Below are 21,307 nucleotides of genomic sequence, written 5' to 3' on the forward strand. Positions count from 1 at the left end.
CTATATAAAGCACGGGCAATGGATCCACTAGTTGGTGGGAGGCAGCGCATACATGGGTATAGGTGCCAGCGGGTTGAAAGATTCAGTGGCAGGAGAATAAAGGATTCTTCTCAATTTTTTATAGTTAGGTTTTTTTTTCCATCACCATTTATCTCCCCTACACCCTCTTCCACCTTCACCCACCCTCTTCCCCACCTTGCAGTCACCACACTGTTGTCCATGTTCATGAGTTCTTTCCCTCTCTTTTTTTTGGCTCAATACCCCCATCCCTCACCCCTCCCCTCCCCCATAGCTGTCAGCCTGCTCTCTATATACCAGTCTGTCTCTATTTTCTTGTTATTTCAGTTTCATCATTAGATTCCACATATGAGTGAAATCGTATGGTACTTGTCTTTCTCTGACTAGCTTATTTCACTTAGCAAAAGAAAGAGTATCAGCTCTGAGTAAGCAGTTTATATTTTTGTCTTCCTCACCAGACTTTTTGCCAAAGTCAGGTATTATGTCTTCTCTGTTTTCATATCACTATCATGAATGATTATAAAATGCAAATGAGTAATAATGTTTTTAAATGACTTTTGGCTTTACTTATATAATTTAAACATATTTCTATTTCTATTAATGTTCATTTTATTGGAGTTGAGTTAAAGATAAAGTGTTTATACAAGGCAGATTTTGAGTATCTTACCTCAAAGCCTTGCTCTCATGTGCTGACATTTGTTTTGTTTTAGAAGTAAAGGGCAATTGATGTTCTCAGGCCAGTTAGACACTATATATAGACAAAACATTGAAAGAAATATGGCCAAATAGCCAACATTTTCCCCTTTTCCCCTGACATAATTTTCTAAGTGATTGATAACATTGTCAATGATGGGCTTAACTTGTTAAAATATATTAACAATTTTCCAGGTGAAAGGTGACATGGAGTGTGAAAACTTCAGCTGTTTTGAAAGGAACCCTCAAAAAAGAGTGAATAGCAAGTAATCACTGTATGCATTTTTCATCCTTGACTTCCTAGAGGTTTCTCTAACAAAGGTTTCTTAACCTCAACACTCGCCATTTTAGCCTGGATATTCCTTTCTGTGAGGGTGGAGGTGTGAAGACAGGCAGCTTTTCTGGGCATTGTAGGATATTTAGCGCTCTCCTTGGCATCTTTCTCTTATTTTCTTGTTTTTTATTGTTCAGATACATTTATCTCCATTTTCCCACCACCACTTTCCCGGGCCCCACCTACCCCCACCTCCTGCCCTCAATCCTTCCCCACTTTGGCTTTGTCTATGGGTCCCTTATACATGTTCCTTGACTTTGTCTTTCCCTTGCATTTATCCATTACCATCCCCCCCCACTTCCCTCTCGTTACTGTTGGTTTGTTGTTTTCTTTCAATGTTACTGGTTATATTTTTCTTGTTTGTTTTGTTGATTAGGTTCCACTTATAGGTGAGATCATATGGTATTTTTCTTTTGCCCCCGGCTTATTTCGCTTAGCATAATGCTCTCCAGTTCCATCCATGCTGTTGCAAAGGGTAGGAGCTCCTTCCTTCTTTCTGCTGCGTAGTATTCCATTGTGTAAATGTACCTTAGTTTTTTGATCCAATCATCTACTGATGGGCACTTAGGTTGCTTCCAGCACTTGGCTATTGTAAATTGTGCTGCTATGAACATTGGGGTGCACAGGTTCTTTTGAATTGGTGTTTTGGGATTCTTAGGGTATACTCTCAGCAGTGGAATTGCTGGGTCAAAGGTAGTTCCATTTTTAGTTTTTTGAGGAAATTCCACACTGTTTTCCACAGCGGCTGCATCAGTCTGCATTTCCGCCAACAGTGCACTAGGGTTCCTTTTCTTCACAAGTTAACTTGGTGTTCTAATGAGGAAAAAGTTCATCTCCAGGAATAACAGCTCAGGGAGGAGGGAAGGGAGAATTCAAATGCGCAAGCATCCCCATTTTATCATTCTCACAGACTCTACACTTGTGACTTGAAACAATTCCTTAAGCTGTTTTGATGGTTCCTAAGCACCCTGTCTTCAATATATCCATATTCTTTTATAGGAGCTTCTGTAATGTCCAGGACTTAGTATAATGGTCTTAAGCATCCTCTGGGGGGCTTGACAGCCACACATGTTTGTGGAACCCCATGCAGAGATTCCAGTTCCTTAAGTCTCTATGAGCTCAGGTGATTCTGCCTTCTGAATGGGGACCTTTGGGAATTGCAATGCAGATGGTCATAGAATCATCCTTTAGGCAACATTGTTTTGGAAGCTGTACAGTTCAGTTTATTGACTTTTGTAGCCAATTCTACCTGTGAATTTTGTAGTTTTCTGAAGAAAGAAATATTTTGAGGAAAGAAATATTTCAAGGAAAATCACAGACTACTCATGCTAAACATTGGATTTCTAACTAATCTTTACAACCAGTGGAATGAAAAGGAGTACAATATTTTTCTGGAAATGTGAGGGGTTTTAAGGGAGGGTATTTATTTTCTGCTAACAAAAGATTCTCTTTGATAGTCTCTCCCTTATGGGTGACCAAGTCCCCAAGTAAAAAGCTTAATACTCGTAAAAGTAAGGGTTTAGAAATACTTATGTCAGTGCCATTGTCTGGAACCCCATTGAAGCAGTGATGATACATCATCTCCTCAGCTGGGTTCCTCACTGATAGAGTAACTCATTTGAAAGAAGTTCCTGGCAAAGTCACTACAGTGTCAACCAAGCGGGAGTGATTAGAGGTTTATATCATTGCTCAACAACTAAAAATAACACCAGCATGTCTTTCCTTTTATGCTCTGGAATGGACAGGTTCTTATATTGAAAGATTTTGAGTGTGTTTATAATATCTAGGTGTCATTATTATTATTTTTTTTAAAAAACAGAGTTCAGTGGAGAAGACATCTCTAGATATAGTGGCTTCTGTGGTTTCGCCCAGTGATCCTGAGTTCAGATCCTGCCTTACTCTCATCTCTTGCCTCTGATTCTCCTGTATTTCCATTAGAATTCTAACTCTGCCATCGTATATTTCTGCTTAAACCGCTTTTGTTGCATCTGCTTGATGTCACACCCCGATCCTTGATCCAGCCTGAAGAACTATAATGTTACTATCACTAATCTACACTTGACATTCTTCTCCTGTGATACACATGGAAAAAGTGAATGAAGGCAATAACTGTTACTTGTTTTCATTTGTCATCGATTCAGAAGCAGACTTACCGTAAGGCCTAACTTAAACTTCAGGGCCCTCACCGCTGCAGGCCTTTTCCACACACCGGAGATAGCCTCAGCACTGTGTTCATATGTACATATGGTTTCATAATAGTTGCAAAGAAAGGAATTTTGACCACTCTTCCTTAAGGCTGCTGTTTTCTCCCACCAGGAAGGTCCTACCTCCATCCCCTGTGGTATGACAGTGTTTGTGTGGCCATAGGCATTTTGGGTATGTAGGCGAGGGCAAGTAAAGTCAGAGATACATTTAGTTTAGATATACACATATTTTTGTTGTTCATAGTTTAGGAGATACATTTGACATATGCAGTCACATCTGTGACTAGGTACAACTTGCTTCTATTAGTTGCCCACTGGGCCAACTTACCTGGTGTTATGTCAGAAAGGTGAAGGGCTTGAGATCATATCTCATTGTGAACATGTTCCACAATATCCATCAGAGGACATACATATGTAGTTGAGGAGAAACAAGGTTGGAAGTGTACAGAACCAGAAGTAGTCTGTGATAAAGTTTTCCAAACAACAGATGTGTAAAACTGTAAACATAGGATTTAGTTCTTATTGATATCAAGTCTAAACATAAGTTCTCTCCTGTCAGGAATAGTCCAATAATAAATAAACACAATTACAAATATACTATATATGTAACATTTTTTAAGAGGCAATGGAATTTATTAGAATTTCTTGTATGAGAGCACAAACCTAAAACATTACTACAAACAGATAGTAAATTTAAGTGTGAAGAATCATGTTTTATGCATCTCAATGATCAACAGTAAACATTTAAATTAATTATGCTAAGGGAAAGACTAATTTGTCATTATGCTTTCTCTGTGGAAAATGGTATCACAAAATTATGGTTAAATTAAAAAATAATATAAGAGAGTCTGCAGCCAGAAGTTTTAGGAAAAGAGTCTTTAGATGGTGTCTCAGGCATTTATTAAAATTTTAATTATTTTTCTAGAATTTGTATGTGCTATTTGTCAGCCTTTTAAAATTTGTGATTTATTGTGATTTATCCTCATTCTAAGCATATGTTTATTTTGTACCAAATTATGTATTTGTGATTTTATATCCTTTTTCTGCAAGAGGTCTCTAAACTGTAAGCATCAGGTTTGACAGCCGCTTTTGGCCAGGAACCAGGATTCTAGGATTGCTCCATACTGTACTGATTTTGTGATATTTTACAAGGTTGTTTTGAATGTCTGGTGACACAAAATAAATAGAAGTACACAGTTATACAAATTCCATAATTTTCTGTGGCACCTAAATCCTGAAATTGGTAGATCTTTAGCCATTCTCACCATGAGAAATGGCGAGGGGCACCCTGAAACTTTAAACATATCTGCCAGTTTTAGTGGCAAATGTTAAGACCTTACCAAATGATGCCAGGTAGACCTACTTTTCATGTAGAGTATGATCCACTTTTCTGGCACAGAAATCAGTTCCTGTGAACCCGTGACTCACTTTCTGTCTCTAATTATGACTGTCAGAAATCTGTTGACATTTTGTAAGAAAAATCAAGATTGCATGATTCTGTCTTACAGAACCGAGAGGCTTGAAAATGCATGGAAAGAAAGCCTTTATAGGGATAAGATGAGACTGTACAGTATCTCCTAACATTAGATTATCTTTCCTGTTGAGTCCCTCACTTGCATGTGGGTATGATTATGATGAGAATAAAATGGAGGCAAAGAGGTGAAACAGAGAGACAGGAAATTCATGGTTAATGTGAAACTTTCTAGTAAACCAGGTTCCCTATCAACGCCTCCGTCTTTAATATCGTGCTGCTTTCCTAAACCACAGAAATTCTGCTGCAGCTGTGACTGAAGGTTGAGGACACCAGCACCACCTGACATCAGCTGCCTTATCCTTTTCTCCACAGTCCTGCAGTGTTTAAATCTACTCTCTGGGGAGCTATCTCTTGGTACTCCTTTTTGCCTACTTGGAGGTAGTTGGTGGTACTTACATCTGCATGTTTTTTGTGACTTGTATTTACTTGTCTTGAAATCTCAGGGAACTCATACAGCTCTTAAGAATAATTGAGCTTTTTTTTTCCTTTGGTAACATCACACAGTCTCTCTACAATATTGGGGGGTGGGGGGCAGGGCTTTAATCCACTATGCCACTAACAAAACTAAATAAAATGGCAGATGCTCCTGGTAGGTAAAGTTACAAAAGAAGGGGAGAAAAAGAGGGCATTAGGATAGCAATATATATAAAATGGTAAATAGAAGAGAAAAAGAATGCATAAAGCAACATGATAACCTACTACAAATAACATAAGTTGTCCTTTAGGGTCTCAGAGTTGTGAGATTTCCAGAAAGAAAAAGAATTCTTTTTCTCCCTGCACCTCCCATTCCCATATTCCCATCACAAGATTTAATCTCTTGTGCCAGGAGATCTAAAGGCCTTTTCCTCTTTGTAACTACTACGGTGCCTTGTGTGCTCCGTTAATCTCAAACCTGGCTTCCCAGGACTTTTCCATCTCTTTTCTCTACTCTACATACTGCTTTCAGGTTAACATTCCAAAATTACTTCCCTGTTCTTTCTACTCAGTTGAAGAAAATGGCTTCCTGTTGACTACCGCAGTAGTCGATTTACACTGGACAAGAGTGTGGAGATCACAGTCTTGTAGTTCCACCCTCATTCCTGCTCAATCTCTTTATCTTTACTGCCTCTCCCAACTTAAGCTGGACTACTTCCTGTTTCTTGTACTTTCTGCCCCTACCCCCACCCCAGGCTTTGCCCTTCATCTGCTTGGAATAGTTTCTTTGTCTAGTTGTAGACAACTTCCTTATTCAGGTGTCATCTTGAATGCTACTTGCTCTAAGAAATATTCTTCTTTAAACTCAGATAACCACCAGTTGCTCTCTCATGCCACTAGGCAAATGCTATCTAGTGTTGGAGTTACCTGAATTTTATTTCTGCAAGAAGACTGTAAACTCCGTAAAGGTAGGGAGTGTTATAATAATCTTTGTGTCAGTGATTTATAGAGTACCATGCAATTATTAGACATCAGTTAACATTTATTGTTTTAAGGCTAACTGTGAAATATGAACCAAGTGACTGGGGCAACTCGGACCAAAAAAGGAAGCTCCACCAATCGCTGTATATTTTAAAAAAATGACAGACATATAAACAACCAGGAAGATGAAATAGGGAGAACTAAGACTGTCTGAAAATACTTTATCCTGATTCATTTCATGCACATTCCTAAAGGTCACCTCTAACATTCTGATAATTTTTTCTAAACCTCTTAGCTTGCCTTCTTTACCTTCCAAATCCATTTAGCACAGATTTCACCCTACAAACACTTGAGAGGTCACAGGAAGACCCCTGACAGGATGAGTTGCTGTAGTGCCCCCTACCCCTCAGCACTGAGGTAACCCTGCTGCATCTGACATGATAATTTTTGTATCCAGTGGATATACTCAACAAAATGTCGTTCATCTTGAACTGCACCCCAGCATAATCCAAGGTCAGGAAGGCCAGAGGCTATGCAATGTTTTCCCTAAGAGACCAGTGCTGCATATTTAGCTGAGCTAATAAAGCAGCAGTATGGCCTAGAAAAGCAAAAACTTCATATTGTGATTGACTTGAACCTTTTCCTTCACATCCTTTACCAGATAGAGCAGATTTACTGTGAAGTTAAAGAAATTTAGCTGACATGTCAGGGCCTCACATTTATACAGGCCGCATAAACTTGTTCAGGCCCGAGTGATGTTGTCTTTGTAATTCTGTTTTCTTGTACTTCAAGCACATTTTCTTCCAAGTTATAAAAGCTTCAAGGCCAACAAAACATGAATATCCCTAGACCCTACACCTTCTTCCATGCAGAGTCCTGATGTTGCTACTCCTCTGAATTTACAGCAATTGTGTTGATAGGAAAGAGTTAATGACTCTTAAATCTTTATTTTGATTGGGCAGAAGTCCCCATGAGCTTCCTTTTCTATGCCTTTTATTCCTCATTTGTCAGGGCAAAAGCAAAATAGCAATAATGGATTCATACTTTCATAAAGCAACAATTAGATAATATCTGTTTTCATTTTGACCAGAACCAAAGCAATGATTTGTATTCAAAATCAGAGAAATTATTTGCAAGTTATTATGCTAAATTTAACATGAAAATAATACGCATGTCAGACCAAGGGACATAGGAAGGATAGAAAAGAACAAAATATAAATACTATTATAAGTGGTGGTGATTGGAGAAAACATATACAATATTTTTGACAAGAGGCTGTTTTTCCTAAGAGCTGGAAGACAGTTCTCAGTGGGTCTTTTGTATTTCTGCAGCTTATCAGTGAGACATTAAGGGTCCTTTTCAGCGAACTATCTTTCCAACGATGTTTGTGTAGCAAGTAGCCTTGGAAGAAACAGGTAGTGTCTCCCTCTGAGCAAAGAGGAAGTATGCTTATGGCTTGGATTTCTTTCTTATACCACAATCCACTGCATCCTCTGGACCTATCTGGATACCCCTCAGGGACTTGGAGGCAAGGTGAACTAATGCAAATGTGCTAATGCTCATGATGCCCCCTTGTGATATATAAAATGATGCCCTTTGTCTCTGGCCCAGGCATCTGGTCCAGTAGCCACAAAACCATGGCAGACTAATTGGTAGCTTGCAAGTAGGGTAACACTTCAGATCTCCACAGCCCTTGACACTATTATACTATGAGCTTATATAACTTAATAAATAATAGCACAGCCAAACAGCAAAACAGATAACTAATGTAATGAATATTTACTAGAAAGTAAAATGTAACTATGTTTTAATATCTTTACATCTTGACTAGTGAGGAAACATAAAATAAAATAATATTGATCATTGTTTATCTTCAGATTGTCAAAATCTAAAAATAGCAATGAGTTGGAATAGAGAAGAGAGATGGAGAAACAGATACCTTCATGCATTGCTAGTAGATGTAAAAAGTAGTTAAAGAGTTTATGAAAAGTTGTTGCTATTTATATCTGTTTGGCTAGCATTTTGGAATGTATCATGGGAAAAGTACCCAGTGTGTGTGTGTCTGCCCTTCTCCAGATAGATAGATAAGTGTGTGTGTGTGTGTGTGCGTGTGTGTGTGTGTGTGTGTGTGTACTGTTTGTAGTAGCATCATTTGTTAGAGAAAAATCTGGAAACAAACGGGATGCCCTCTAATAGAGGAATGTTTAGATATAGATGGTTTATCCAAACCATGAAGTGGGATGCAATTATGAGAAATATGTTGGATCAGAATGTGCTAATTTAAAAGAATGTGAGTGAAATATTAAGCAAAACCCAGCAAAATTACAAATATAATAGAAAAAGCGACTCCATTCTTATTTTAAAAAGAATAAACCATAATATATATACAGTTACCTTATTGAGTGGTCACAATAAGCAAGTAAGTTTTGACTATATTATTTAACCCCAAGGTGACTGCAAATTGACTTTCTTTCCATGTGCAAGACTAACAGCTTATATTGAGTTAGTGTCTCAATGTCGATAGCAGCTTGGTCCAAGCTAGAGTTTAGTTTAGGAATCAGACAGACCAGAGCTCCCATTTTGGCCTGAGAGATGACCAACAGGGTGAACTTAAACAAGTCATTGGCCTTTCTTCGCTTTAGTTTCTTTATCTGTAAAAATGAAAATAATAATAGTACTATCACACATGTGTAAAAAATAATTTTCAGAAAATATATAACCTACCAACACAGTTCTGTCATAGTTCAATGATGGTGTTCACATGATGGGGAAGCCAAACATCAAGCATTTACTTTGTAATTGGGTTCATTATATGGTAACTTTTTTCTTTTTTCTTGTCTTTTTTTTTTTATAGTACATTGCTCACCTAGCCGCCTGTAAAGGAATGATGGAATCTCATATTTTTTATTGTTTCTCTATGGCGAGTAGCAATTGAATCAGTGCCTTTGGGTGCCCTTAAAGCAGTACTCACATTGTTAGTGTTGCTTACTTTAAGTGAAGGCTATTAGAACTGCAGCCAGTAGATGGCTTAATGCATGAAGAAAACCTCTGGCAATGCAGCTTGGGGAATATTAGCATGTTTACAATTCACCAAGATAGTGGTTTTATTTTACACATGAAAAATGATCATCCTGCACCTTTCTTAAACTACAGTTTCATGTTCAAATGAATGCAACAATCCCTCCCCCGACCACCCTGCAAAAAAAAAAAAAAAAAAATTTTAGAGGCAGTCAGCCAAGTCTTTATTGCAAGAATGTCAGAGAAAAGCTGAGGTACTTTTCCTCTGCTTAAATTTCTCACTACAGAGCATTGCAGCAAAGGAGCTATTTATAGGTCCTACGTTTCCTTTAAATCCTAACCTCATAGGGATCCAACTAGATTGGGAAAAGTCCTGTATTGTTCAGGATTGCATAGGCTGCCAGCAGAACAAGGTTTTGAATTAATTGAGAGTCTGATTACACTCCCTGAAACTATTAAGTATTAATGGTTTCCCTGTCAGCATTTAATGAACATTTTCTCTGGATTAATAGTCTCCATTGCTTTGTTCATTTACTTATAATTTTTGATCACCAATTTAGGTAAGATGTGCATATTTGTTTCCAAGGCCATTGAGACGACAGCTGGAGAGGACAATGGAACAATTAATGTAACTTTAAAATTCAAACCTGGAAAGCTGACAAGCTAAAATATGAACATAAAACGCCCCCTGGAAGCCCTGTGTCTCAGGTGCTGAAATTGCTGCAGAAACCAATTGAAATCTTAGAGAGCGGGAGCAATGCCACAGGCACTGTCTCTGTACTTGCAGTACCTACAGCAGAGCCAGGCTCCTAGCCCCAGGGGAGGACGGGGGAACAGAAAAGCTCTAGACCAGAATGTATCAGAGTAAGACATTAATTAAAACATTCATTTTATGCTAGAAACAAGCTGTAGATTCATTTAAGTGCCAGAACTTCCATTAAAACTTTTCTAAAATTAATATACACTTGATGCTTTATTTCACCTAAGACAGAATGTCAGTGTCTAGGGATAGAATCAGCACGAGTGTCCTTTCTGTTTTATTCACAGTTCTTCTCAATTCCTTGTCAAGTGACAATTTCAGCAGCTATAGTAAGGAAAGGTTTATGTGCACAGAGAACTAGAACTCTTCTTACAAGGAGCTAAAGTGGTCAGCATGGATTTCAATGTTAGATATGCCTTATCCTGTTTTTTTTGGGGACTCTGAGATGTATTAGATGGTCTATAAAAGGCATCACTTTTCAGTAAAATATTTGGTTCTGGGAGTATACCATCTAAGCTTTCTAGGGGAAAATACTACAATAATTGAGGGCAATCTTTAGACCCTTTTTTGGATTGTCAAATACAATAAAACCTCAAAGCCTTAATTTCAATATAAACTGTTTAATTAAAGTAATTTTTAAATATATGAAGCTATATAAGGTGCCTGGGGAACCTAGAAAGTTTGTGTGCTATGGTCCAGGTGGAAACGCAGGCAAAGAAGAACCAAATGGTCAGAGAAATCAGTAAATGCAATAGCATCATATAGCAGTTCAGACCATACTCGAGTGAGAAGACACTATATATCTGTTCTTAGATAACTTCCTTAGTCTCCCTATGCCTTGATTTTCTCATTTATAAATACAGGTAATAGTAGTACCTTTCTTGTAAGGCTGTTTGTGAGAATAAACTATTGAATTAATTAATATAAAGCTCTTAAAAATATTTCTGACACTTAGTAAATAAATCTTAGCCGTTATTAGAAGGCAGGAAAAAATGTTGTGAATGACAAATATCAAAATGGCAGTTGCTTATTATTTGTGATGAATTGGTCTTGACTCTAAACTCCCAGAAACAGAAGACAGGACTCTTGTAGAGCTCCCATTCAGTGAGGGGATGCATATCCCAGTTCAGCGGGCATTTGTGGGAAATGCTTGGCCATACCTGAGTCAGTGTCCCCGCAGCAGTCCTGGGCTCACTTGGGAAAGGAACGGGGCAGTAGTTCTTCATATGTGTGTTTGGGGCAGTTATTTACTGTCTTACTTTCACAGCTGTGCTTCTGGCATTACAAAGCATAATGTTATATTTTTTCTTCAGTAGATAATGGGTTTGTTCGGTGTCTGCCAGAGAGAATGTTGACCTGAGCATACCCTACTAATTGGCTGAGAATGAGAGCTGATGTTCCCAGTTTAGAGGCAAAGGTAGCAACCCCGAAAGGAAGTCAAGTATTTTCTTGCACTTGGCCTTTTGAGGAAAGCTCAGAGAGGGCAGATTCAAACAGCAACAGAGCTTAAGGGCAGCATGGGGCCTTTATAAGATACATGAGACCCTGCTATCTCATAGTTAAGATAGTTTGACATGGCAGGCTTCCTTGACATTATTTAGAGATTTTTAATACCCTCAAGCATTTTTTCCTCATTCCTACCTCAATTCTAGTTCTGAAGAGTGCCAGGAGCAAAGTTGGGAATGACTAGACTGAATACCAAGGATTTCAAGTGAGGTTTGTGGAAATACAGGTTTTTTGCATATGTATTGGAATACGCATTATTGTTTCAGTTCCAAAACAATGAACATGAGGTAAGAGCCCTTTTCCAATATTCATTCCCTCCTCTCAAACACTTACAAAAGGGGTTGAGGAAAGAAAAATAATTATAAATTATTTTATTACCATAGAAAGGCAGAGATTTAAGGATAAAGAAGGGAGTGGGAAGATAAGGCATTTCCTAAATTTCTCATATTAAACTTTTGCCCAAGTAATTATTGGTTGGTAAGTAAATTAGAGACTTAAAAAAACTGTGCTTTTGCTCAACTGGTGAATTGCTATTAATTCTGGTAGAGTAGACAATTCAGTCAATAGAAACTAATATTTCCACTTAGCAGTTATTTTTAAAAAATATTCATGGCAGACATTCATTAGACAAACCAGAGGCCTTTCATTTGCCATAATTTTGCAAAAAAGCCCCCCAAAAAACAAACAAAAAAACCCCTTATTGTGCTAAACATAATTATGGTTATTTTTTCTTCAATGAACAGCTTTGTATTGAAATTTCTGATCATGTTTAAGAATCTAATTTTCTGTTTGTGTCTGAAAAATTCAACGAAATAATTGACCTATTTTATTAATAGAAAACTGTGACTCTACTGGTAACTCAAAATATATATACAATATGTGCTGTGTGTGTATATGTCAGAAACATTTTTAAATGGAGGAAGTAGTTTGTTTTATAGCAAATAGAAATACAGTCAGAATATATTAGTTGATGATGTCATTTTCAGAACAGAGACTAATGAGGTAGTAAGGGAAGGGACTTGAGGGAATGGAAGCTTTGATCAGATAACAGAGACCAAGGTTCTCAGTCCCAACTTAGAAACTTAACTGAAAACTTAAAGATGTTACTAAACTGCATTCAATTTCAGAGTTTACCTATGCAAATGAGAATGCTAATACCTCATTCAATCATCCCACTGAGTGTTTGCGAGGATTTAGTGACACAATTTTTTATGAAAGCACTCTATAAATATATGACACTATTCATCTAAGGATGATCTTTGGAGACCCTATTCTCTTTTGTTATCAGTATTTAGATTTTCCTATTTCAAAATTTACTTTTTTATTACTTAAGGAATATATGAATATATTATCATCACAAAAATACATCATTACCATAATATACAGAGAAGAAAATAGAACATACTTGACTCACCTATCTCCAAATCTTCCTTTCTCTTCAGTGGTATCGCTATAAACACTTTGATGACTTTTCTTCAGATATTTTCTAAGCATGTATATATATATATATATGTATATATATATATATATGCACATGTACAAAATAAAATTTAATTTTACATATTTTGGATGAAAAGTTTGTTTCTAACTCATAAATTTATACTATTGAAACAAGAGAAGGGTTTTCCTTCTCTTTTCCCCTAAGAAATATGTGACATAAATTAGCACTACAGCTGTGTTAGGTAGAAGGTGGGTTGTGAAAGGTTAAAGGGGCTCAGGAAGGGGGGATGGATTTTGTATTCAATCAAGGACAAAACCCATATGCAAATGAATGTATTTCCGTTGTTGTAGTTATGACACCCCATTGTGTTAACAAATGGGAAATAACACCTCATGGCAGCCAATCTAAAATGTGCTCTATGTGATGAGTACCACCGGCAGATCTGCCAAGATGTACCGATTCTCAGTGTGATCACACAGATTTCATTGGTCACAAAGAGGGTAAAGCATATGATTGTACTGAAAACGATGACAGTGCTGCCAGCCCAGAAAACACAGCTCAGGCTCCACGATAGCAGACTATCACACCTGCCACTTGACAGGTGTGCACTAAAATTTATGAAAAGCTTTTCTAGCCAAGCCATCGGGCTCCCAAAAAGAATGGTGGATGCCTTGAGCCTTGACATTTATTACAGCTTTGCCAGCATATCTGTCTTGTAGAGTGTGATTTGAAAAACGATATGTCTAACCATGATCTTAATAAGCTCATTTGTTCCAGGATCTCATTGTATTTGTGCTCGCTGATAGAAGATGAGTGGGCCAACAATATAAATAACGGAGGCTTCCTTGTGAAATGGCTCTACTTATTTCAATATGGAGACAGTCTGATGTTCAACACTGCCAGTTGTCTGTACCTAAGAGAGGAATTACAATGCTGCCTTGAGATGTTTCACACTGTGGCTCCAGTGCTTTAAATAATCTTAATTGAAGCCAATTTTGTCAAAAACACTGAAATTAAAGTGTGTGATAAATATGCTCGTAAAGATAAAATTTATAAATATTAGCCAGGAAAGAAATCTTTAAATGTATTTTAAAAGAAAACTTTACAGCTTTTTTTAAATTAACTATCAATTTATAAAGATTCAAACTACTTTGTGTATTTTCTCATTTATTATCAAAATACTGTTAGAGGATAGAGATGGGACAAGTATCATCTCCTGTTGATACAGAATAAGCAAGAGGAAATTAAACAAAGTACTTAAAACCAGCATTCCCAGCCTGTACCTTGGTTAGCACATACATTTTTCAATTTCCAGCATACTTTTCTCTGGATAAGTATAAGCCTTGGCCACACCATCTATATCTGAAGACATTTAGTTTGATAAATGGGCTTGCCTATTAAGATGCAATACTCATTTAAGCAGGGATAATAAATAGTACTTTAAAAAGCATTATTATGTTATCAGAGCAAACAATATTTCTTATCTACAGAGGACCTAGTCTTTTCTTTCCTCACTGCTATTAAGGAAATATTTCATTTAATAAAAATCTTACCTTCTTTTTTTCTACCTCTAATGTCTTTATTTTAGCCAATTTATATTCTTTACTGTTCTCCTTTGTGCCTTCTAGCCTTAGTTATCTCAAAGACCAGCCCTCCCAGTGAAAATAAGTAAAAAGGAAATGTGTAAAAGAGTCAATAAAAAAATCAAAAGTAGAAAAAGAACAAAGATATAGCAGCAGGAAAGAAGTCTATTAAAAGACTGGAAGGGAAAAGAAAACAAGGTAAAGTTCTATGCAAATAAATTCTAAAATATTAATGAAATGCAATGGAAAATTATCTAAAAAATATTAATTACTACCATTAACTTAAGAAGAAGTAACAAATGTGACAGAGCTGTTGTTGTGCCCATAACCATGGAAGAAACTGAAAACACTGTCAGACTTCTCAGCTACCTTAAAAAAATGGATCCAAAACAGGATAGTTTAACCAAGGAGTCCTTTCATATTTTCCAAAGGGACTAAAGACCCCCTTGGCAAATTCTTCTAGTGCATGACAAAGGATGGAAACTTTACACCATTCATTTTACATTAACCTGATAATGAAACTTGATAAAGATGGTACACAGAAAGAAACTACACACCAGTCTCCTGGAATATACAGGAGTAAGCATGCAAAAGTCCAAAATAAAATACATATACATTGAGTTCAACATAATGTATGTTTTTCTTACAGGAATATAAGGATGACTTAGTACTAAGAAATTATTAATACAACTTATGTGAATTGAGCAAAAGAGGAAAATATTATTTTAACCTCAAAATACTAAAAGCATTTGAGAAATTTCAAAGTTCATTTTCAAGCTCAGCTCAAATTCTGCCTCTTTCAAAAAGCCTTCCTTGACTCTTTTTGTTGAAAGTAATCACTTCTTTGAACTCTCATACTACTGCATTTATTTCTTGTTTATGACACTTTTCACAGTGTATTTTGTATTATAAATAACTGTGTATATACCCCATCTGCTTTACTTGGCTATAATTGACAAATGGTTGAGATTCTGTTGTATTTATAGTATTTCTCATCTCTCATACAACCCAGGTGAGAGTAGTTTCCTCATAAACTGAATAAATAAATGCTTAAAACTGGGTACATTCTAATTAAAGTGATAAATGTCAGGAAGTATATAGATAAGAATATTAATTACTTATATAAGCACCTTCCTTTGACACCATTTAATAATTGGGTATGTCAGCATATAAAATGTAGCCTTTCTGACTGCTTTGTCGTCATGATGCTTCTCCTGTGACAGTCCGTAAGGGTTATGCATTTTATTCCATTGTGGGGGCTATAGTAATAGTAGATTATTGCTGCCTTTTTTTATTGTTTGGAGAATGGTTGTAAATTTTGTAGGCATAATGCAACAAAGGAAATTAATTTCTGTAAATATTTAAAAATCATAGAGTCACAAAAATTGTATTGGGGAATTGTATAATAAATGAGAATTCTTATTAAAATAATGCAGTGCTTTTCTTCTAAGGAATCCAAAATACTTTCATCCAAGTTACCTCAGATGATATTAGTTGAGTCGCCTTATACATACACTCATGCTATTATGGTTTTTAACTGAGGAAATTATACCCTAAAGATAAAATCTGACATGACCCTATGTTACATGGAATTTGCTCAATAATACTCACAATTAAGATGGTCCCATATTGCTCTGATTTGCAACTGTAAATTATTGGTGTCTCTTCCACATATTTAGGTTACTTCTATGTGGCCATCATAGAGGGACTATATGATGTAGTGGAAAAAATGCAAGCTTTGGTACCAGATATAGCTGGTTTCTTGTTACTGCTCTGTCATTTATGAGGCTGGGTAAGCTTGGGCAAGTGAGTGAATTTGTTCATTCCACACATAGGGATAGATACTTTATATTTATTCTGAGGATTAACTTATATAATGATTTTAAAGGCACCTGGCATATAGCAAGTGCTTAGACAATTCCATCTCTTCCCTTTATATGAAAGATCATGGATAACTGAGATTTCTGTGCCTTGCTGACTGATGTAAAAAGCTCTTATTTCTGAGCACCTAGGTAAAAGAACATAGATTGCAGGAGAGTGGGGCAGGCCTACTGTGTCTCAGTGAGTTATTCAGTGTTTGGCACATAGAGTTGTTCAATCAGATGAAGAAAAGAAACCGTGAAACTGTTTCTGAGTTGTTGGGTTTTTTTTCACTTTATACTAACAAACGCTGATTTTTAAAATCACATGACGTAAAATTATTTACTGGCAATTTTTAATTCTTAAGATTCTTCAGTATCCTTTGACATCCTCATGACCCCCATCATCTCAAATAGAACCCAAATTTGTCTGTATACTTTTCTCTTAGGACTTATTTATAAAGTTATCTCATCTTATATTTGTTTTTCCTATATTTATTCCTATTAATAGGCAAAACCCAATAGGATATGAACATAACAATGCTTGTTTAATCTTTTCTTCCAGTTACTGTCCCAACTGAGCTACACAGACTTTCTTGTTATTGTTGCCGAAGGCTATCTCAGACATCTCATAACTCTTAGCTCACTTTCAATTATTGAAAAGTTATTTTTAGTTGAGCCTAATTTAAAACATTTACCTCATATCTAATTTGATTACCATCTCTTTCCATCTTCCTAGCAATACTTGGACTTCATCCTGAAGAGGGGAGGAAGCACAGTCTACTCTTCCATTCATCTTCCCCCTCTCACTTCTGGATCAAACTTTCTTTTGGGGGTGGAACCTGAGAGGAGAGAATAAGTAATATGGAATGGACAGGTGTATCTTTCTTAGTTGCTGTTGTACTCTACTCTTGGCGATTGAGGGTTCTCTGGGGAACCCTGATAGATCACTGATGCTTTCTTGCCAGCAGGCACACAAATACTATCACTTTATTGAAGGCATGGTTGAGTGTTACAGGTGTCCTATGGAAACATTCCCCATAGAACACCTGTAAAGAATACTAAGATTCTTCCATTTCCCTTTTTCCACATAGAGCCTAGCAGGATACCTCATAGGTGCTTGTTATGGAGGATATTTTTTTTTCTAACAGGTGGTTGCCTTGGATAGGGTTCCTAGGATATGTACAAGTCAGGCTAATTTTTGGTGTATTTACTTGAGTCACAATCTTGTCATGCCAAATGATGAAATTGCCTGTTGTCCCATGGTTGATCTCTTCTGTGCCCCTATGTCTCTTTCCAATTCTTTTCTCTCTAGCTCAAATAAGTGTAGGCAGAAGATCAGCAAATTTGCTGCAGCAGAAGAATTCTACTGGAGAATGAAATGGCAGTCTCCATTGCTTCCTGGTACGCTCAGCCCCTGCAAATGATTCTTTCGGATCTCCCCCCTTGACTCTGAAGACCCCTCCTCAGAATGCAGCTGATGTCTTAGGGCTCCGGTGTTCCCCTCCCTCTCACATTTCTCTGCTTCCTGGTTAATTTTCAGTGTATATTGACTGGAGTTAGGAAGCTGTGGGATAACAGTTGAAGGTAGCAGAGCCAGTGTGGCTATGTTTTAATAAAACTTAAAGTGGCTTTCTTCCTTTCTCTTTGATTTTTCTTTCTTTGAAATATCAGGGACTTGACAAATTTTTGTCCTGAACTCTAGATCCTAATAACCAGTTCCGGTGAAATAGGAAAAAAAAATCACCCATCTTTTAATTTCTAAAATAGTGCTGTGTTGTCTCTCCAAAATTTCAAATTAAAATGAAGAAATTCTCATTTATTAAACAGACATTACTCTTTCCTTAGAAAGTAAAGAGATACTGAATAGGTGAGGGTAAGTTCAAGAGCAAGTTTCTGAAAATTTTCTTCAGTAAACCATTACAACTATCAAAGAGTTGTTGTGGTGGGGTTAAACAAAATTAGTTGAAGCAAGGTGCTGAAGCAAGGAAAATTTACTAATAATGTATCATAAACTTTAAGTAAATATTTTTAGGTAGAATGCAGGTAGGAACCACCTCATTCCAGCTCTTGTCCCAGATAAAGCAGTGTGCTTTGTGAGATGTGAAAAAGGAAATTCTAAGCAAACTCCACACATGGCAAGGTACATGTAATACATGGGAAGGACAGGAGCCCTCCAGTGCAAGAATCCTTGTCTTTCTAAGGATTCATAGGAGGACGCACTTGGCTGTTGTGGCAGCAAAAGATCAAATTCATGGCTAGCCCAAATGGAAAGCCTGTCTGTGGTGGGTTTTTCTCTGAGATTTTTTTTTTAATTTGATTGATGGTTTCAACTGAATGCAGGGGAATGCTTTCCTGAACCTAATAGACACCTGTCCAGAGGGATGAGGCCCTTTCTACCTTCGACATAAAAGTGCCAAAAAGAGGCCAGATAAATCACACAAAAAAGATGGCAAGGGTTTATACATGTAATTTAGAAAGTACATTCAGGTCAAGGTATTTTTAAGTGTCTATTTCATGACTTTAGAGATAACAAAACCTTGCATTTATTCTTGGAGATGTTTACATCAAATGAGGAGATTTATGAGGTTCATAGCATGTAACAAGTCCAGAAATGATTTCTATCCTTTAGATATCAAGAATTTCAACATACATTTTTTCAAACATGAACTTAAGATTAAGAACAAGGTTCTATTATACTTTCAAAAAGGAAGGTTCTGAAAAACTTCTTTCAGACAATACTTAACTATTGGAATAGTTACTCCCTCAAAAGGAGGGATTGAACCAAGGGAGAGAAACCTGGAATCAGAGGATCTTATATAAGAGAGAGGGAAGGAGGATCCTAATGATCCTAGTGAAGGAAATACAAGAGTAAGAGATGTGTACCAGTGATGAATCAGTACTGACTGAATGCTAGGGACATAGAAATCTAAGATGAAATTGAAAGAAAGGCTGATGGTAGATAACGCAGGGACAAATTAGAAAACTAAGCAAAAAAAAAAAAAAAGCAAAATTATTAATTTGTAGAGGTTATAAAAAAGATAAAATGAAATAATTTTATACTGCATGGCTCAGCTTTTAATATTTACTTAATTATAATTACATTAAAAATAGAATGCTGATCTAACAAGAATTGTAATAAATTGGATACTAGATGGGTGGGAAATATGTAAGTGAGGAGAGAAGTGCTAAAAAAAGCTAAATCCTTTTTAAAAAATATTTTATTTATTTATCTTTAGATAGTGGAGAAAGGAGAGAGAGAAATATGCATGTGTGTTTGCCTCTTGTGCAACCCCTACTGGGGGCCTGGCCTGCAACCAGGCATGTGCCCTGACTGGGAATTGAACCAGCAACCCTTTGGTTCACATGCCATCACTCGATCCACTGAGCCACACCAGCCAGGGTGAAAAAAGCTGTATTCTTATCATCCGTAGTAAGCAGAAATATTTTTAAAGTGGCAGTATAAACCTCTTCTTTTGAAAATGGTTTAAGAAATGAAATGCTCAGAGATTTGATAGTAGTTGCCTCTGTGGAGCAAAACTAGGGATGTGGAGGGAATTCTTGGGACTGTTGCTTTTCATAGTGAAACTTAGTGAATTATTGATGATACATTTTTTTCTATAAGAACTATTAGAAAAAGAATAACTGTGGTAACAGTGAAAGAAAAAAAATAAATGTTGTAAAGGAATTGGTGAAGAGACACTGGGCTAATTAGAGAGGGACTGCTAGTTGCTCTCATATGTCTGCTCTCCTCTTCTTCCATGGTAATGGAATTTTTAGCTGATATCATCATAGCACAGAATAAAGACCATATTTGCCAGCCTCCATGCATGTAGGTATAACCATATGACATTGCTGGCCAAAGAGATGTAAGTGGCAGGGTCCTATAATAGCTTTCAAAGCCTTCCTTAAGAAACTGTGTATGCGCTCTTTGCTTTCTTCATCTTCATCATTCCCTTAGTCTTCCTTCATTCTTCTTCCATCCAGCAGCTAGGAGCATGGTTGCTGCTATCCAGAATCATAAATTGAGTTATTAAAAACACGAGCATGCTCTCTGACATAGGGCAACACCTTTTCTGTCCTAGACCACTAATCTAAAAATACTTGAATAACAATTATTTAGGGTTCCCTGTACTTTAAGTTAATCCTAACTGATAAGCATATTTTGCAATATTAATATTAATCTTGTAATTCAGGATTTTTAAAAACATGAATGAATCAATACATTAAAATAAGAAAGACTATAACACAGAATCTATGAGACATAATAACCAAAAAAAAATGTAAGTCTGGAGCCACTATAATCAGAAAGATTATTAGAATAAAAAGAATAGAAATGGTTAATGATTTCAGACTAATAGGTTAAAATATAACCAATGGGCTAGTATATAATTATTATATAAATAGGGCTAGTATATAATTATATAAATATTTATATTAAATATAAGTATAATGAAAGAGCAAAAACTCTTCTGGTACTGAATGAGTGAAAGTCAGCTTAGATTTAAAAAAAGAGGAAGAAGCAGTCCTGCCAGGTGTCAGTCCGAGTACCGACACAGATAAAACGAGCTCCAAAGTAGATAGGAATCACTGTTTTTCCTAAGGCAGCAATTTTCAACCACAGTGCCACGAAACATTTTAAAACACCCAATACATGACTATTTAGTCAGGGGCACTGACCTCTTTTCCTAGAATGTCAAATAAAAAAATGACAACAGCCAACACAACTATAGCCATCCAATGTGAATGAATCAAAACTATACCTATTTTTGTCAGATCAGCAAAAAATATATTTTTTGGTGTGCCACAGAAATTTAGTAATTAGTTTATGTGTGCCATGAGATGACAAATGTTGAAAATTGCTATTCCAAGGTGATACAGCACCTATAAAATGCCAAGACCATGCCCTCTTTGAGTAACTACTATCTTCTTACTAAGGATTTGATGTCCCAGACCACGTTG

The sequence above is a fragment of the Pteronotus mesoamericanus genome, unplaced genomic scaffold, assembly GCF_021234165.1.
Source record: "Pteronotus mesoamericanus isolate MK-2021 breed Mesoamerican mustached bat unplaced genomic scaffold, CSHL_Meso_final scaffold_651, whole genome shotgun sequence".
In the NCBI taxonomy this organism is placed as follows: domain Eukaryota; kingdom Metazoa; phylum Chordata; class Mammalia; order Chiroptera; family Mormoopidae; genus Pteronotus; species Pteronotus mesoamericanus.